The sequence below is a fragment of the Babylonia areolata genome, chromosome 23, assembly GCF_041734735.1.
Source record: "Babylonia areolata isolate BAREFJ2019XMU chromosome 23, ASM4173473v1, whole genome shotgun sequence".
Taxonomy (NCBI): domain Eukaryota; kingdom Metazoa; phylum Mollusca; class Gastropoda; order Neogastropoda; family Buccinidae; genus Babylonia; species Babylonia areolata.
The window spans coordinates 22,877,782-22,881,497 of NC_134898.1; positions in this window are offsets into that span (position 1 = coordinate 22,877,782).

Genomic DNA, 3,716 nt, shown 5'->3' on the forward strand with positions numbered 1-3,716 from the left:
AGACAAGACAAGACAAGACAAAATTCTTTATTTCGAGGATAATAGATAAGCACTGGTGTGCTTTTTTACATCCAGTCCCCGCCCTGAATAGGGTCTACACTACACAATATTTAATAAAATGAAAGCATGGTGTTAGTAGAGATACACAACAGAGGAAAAAATATGCATAAATCAAAACAAAACAACACACACACACATACACACACACACACACATGGCATACATGAACTAGCATGGTGTTTGTAAAATGCATAGGGAAAAAAAATGAACAAAATCAAATAAACAAACACACACAACACACACCGCATTACACATCAGAATGGGAGATAGAGGGTGAGGAAGGTTCTGTCAACCATACACATTTGACAAACAGTATCAATAAAATGAACGATTTACATTACACATTTATGGCATAAGGTGGGAAAGGCAATGTTTTTTTGAAGGTGGTTGGGCAATGATGTTGTTTAATTGTTTCTGGGAGTGAGTTCCATAGGGTGGCGCCTGAGTACACCAGACTGGATTTGAACAAGTCATTTCTTGGAATTGGGATATGGACTTTGGGGAGAGAGAGAGAGAGAGAGAGAGAGAGAGAAGCAAACATGGCTCTCAGAGGACAAAGTTAGCGTGTGTGATTGTGTGACCGCAAGGATGTGTTTGACTAAAGAACTTCTAGCCGTTTTCTTTTTGTAAAAGAGAGAAACAGTTTCAGTTTCAGTTTCAGTAGCTCAAGGAGGCGTCACTGCGTTCGGACAAATCCATATACGCTACACCACATCTGCCAAGCAGAGAGAAACACCATCAAATAATAAAGACAGCCAGGGTCTCATACTAACAACATTTAGATCTGCATTTGCAGTGATCAGGCCAGTGCGTGAAGGGTGACCTACGTTCCTAAACTATTTGTAGCCAAACGAGGAAAGTGTCAAGATGTTCATTGCCTGTATATGTTCAGACAGAGTCACAGTTCATGTGAGTCTCAGGTCATGTTTTCACTTCACAACCTAACTGTTGGGATTCGTTGAGAATTGCTGCGAGCCGCTTAACAGATGAAGTTTTCGAAGACGCCATATTTGTTCACTTCACGTTGCGTCGATTTTATGAACACATGAGTCCTTCGAAGAATTTTTGTGAGTCACACACACCACAGAATGAAACGACATCAATTAAAACAGTCCACGGAAAGCCTGAACTTTCAATATCTATCTATCTATCTATATACATCTCTCTCTCTCTCTCTCTCTCTCTCTCTCTCTCTCTCTCTCTCTATATATATATATATATATTCCCCCCCCCACCCACCCACCCACCCCGAACTTTGAGTCGGAAACTTGGCTAAATTCGGAGAATCGATGGGACCCGACTAAAGTCGCAACTTACAGAGGGTAGCCAGTAACACCGTTGAAAACTGACTACATTCATATGCTATCTCGATTCAGAAGGTCTAGGGGTGACGATTAATGGCTGTTCACTGCTAATTTCAATTTATGACTTCGCAGACTGGAGTTTCCTCCATCTTCGTTGCATTCGGCATGCAACTGAAATAGGGCAAAAGTGTGCAGTATTTTTCTTCATAGTTTTGACAGGCATGCACGGAAACATTGAAAATATTACAGTTCCGGGATGTTTTGTGCAAAGATACTTACCGACAGCAAAGATAAGATTTCGAAGATGCGATATCTGTCTATCTGTCTATCTACACACACACACACACACACACACACACACACACACACACACATATATATATATATACATAAATTACCGATCTTCATGATTTTGACCCTAACCACTTGTTTTTATGTACAGCTAAGAATCGCTGGATGCGACTTTCGCCGGTTTTCGCGTGCTGCGTCACACACACACACACACACACACACACACACACACACACACACACACACACACACACATATATATATATATATATATATAATTATTGGATTCATAGATCTGCTTATACCGCGCGTTCAAACAAAAATATGAAAGTAAATAGATACCATGCAATTTGGGCAGCATCATTTTCTTCTTCTTCTTCTATGATATCATACCAGAATAGATTATTGTCTTGAGAATGTGGCCTGCACCATATCTGAATCTGGTTGCACCAAGAGCAACCCTAAAGGACGGAGCGACTGAGTGAATTAAGTATTCTTCTGGCTCACTTTATATGTTGATGATTTCTGTCCCTGATGTCCATTTGTCATGAATATTCCATGAACATCAACACACATACATACACATGCATACACACACGCCCACATACGCGCGTACACAAACACGCAGGCACATGCACGTGCATACACGCACACACACACACGCGCGCAGACACGCACGCGCACACATGCGCGCGCGCACACACACACGCACTCACACATACGTATACACACATGCGAGAAAAAGGGGGACAAGAAAATGAAAAAGAGTAGGGAAAAAACAGAAAAAGAAACAAGGCTAACAAAAAACGCACGCTGTATGGCTAGGAAGTAAAAAAAAAAAAAAAATCCCATCTAAGATTATCCAGCTATGGTTACTTTTGCCAAATCCACTTGATACTTTCATTTGTAACTTGCAGAAACTATGTTACAGATTTATCTGGAATAAAAAGCAAGATCGTATAAGTAGAAAAACTATTATAAAAAGTATTGAGAAAGGAGGTGTAGGTATGTTTGACTTAAAACATTTATAGACGGATTAAAACTTAGTTGGATTCGAAACCTTGGAAAAACCAGTCATAAATGGAAAAACATCATCTCAGACAAGTTCCCTATGATTAATCAACTTGAACTGTATGGTAATTGTTTACCTATAAATGAGAAAGTTGATGTCTTAGCAGCATATGGGATCTTTGAACGCAAAGTAAAGATAGTGAATGCAGAAGAACTTGTAAGTGAACCTATTTTTTTGTAACGAGAACATTAAGATTGGAAACAAGCATATAATTGTTCAAACGATGGAATGGACAGAAAAGGGTATCTATTTTATCCACCACCTTATACAGAATAATGGCAACTTCCTCAGTGTTAATCAATTTTAGACAATATAATAATAATAATGATGTAAATACGCATTTCACTGCTTATCATGGCTGTATCCAGATTATCAAAAAATACTGCGATAAGTTTGACTTTAGAATACAAAGAAATAAAGCTTTAGATATTGAAAAATCATTGCAGATTATTTATTCTATCAGTATAGGAACTAAAGCATACTATGAAATAATGAACGATAACTGTACGAAGCCGAACTGTTGCATAAGATGGAGCAATAAGTTGCGAACAGACATCAACTGGGATATTACATTTCACACAAAAAAAAAAGAAAAAAAAAGAAGTTAGACTCCAGTGGTTTAAGGTTCGGCTTTTTCATAAGATATTAGCAGCAAACAAAATACTGGAAAGAATGAAAATTAGGCAAGATGATACATGTAGCTTCTGCCACTTAGAAAGTGAGGATATCAAACATCTGTTTTGGAGACGTGATATTGTAAGTTCCTTTTGGTGTGTTTTGAACGGACTTTGAACGAAAAATGCCAACATATTTCAAACTTTAAATTAACAGAAGAGATGATTCTGCTCGGTAATTGCTTAACAATTTCACCTGATGATATCCTACATTTCTTAATCCTGCATGCTAAATTTTATATCTATAAATGTAGAATAGATTGCACACCACCAGTACTGGAAACTTTTTTTTTTGCATCAAATTAAGGCACGTTA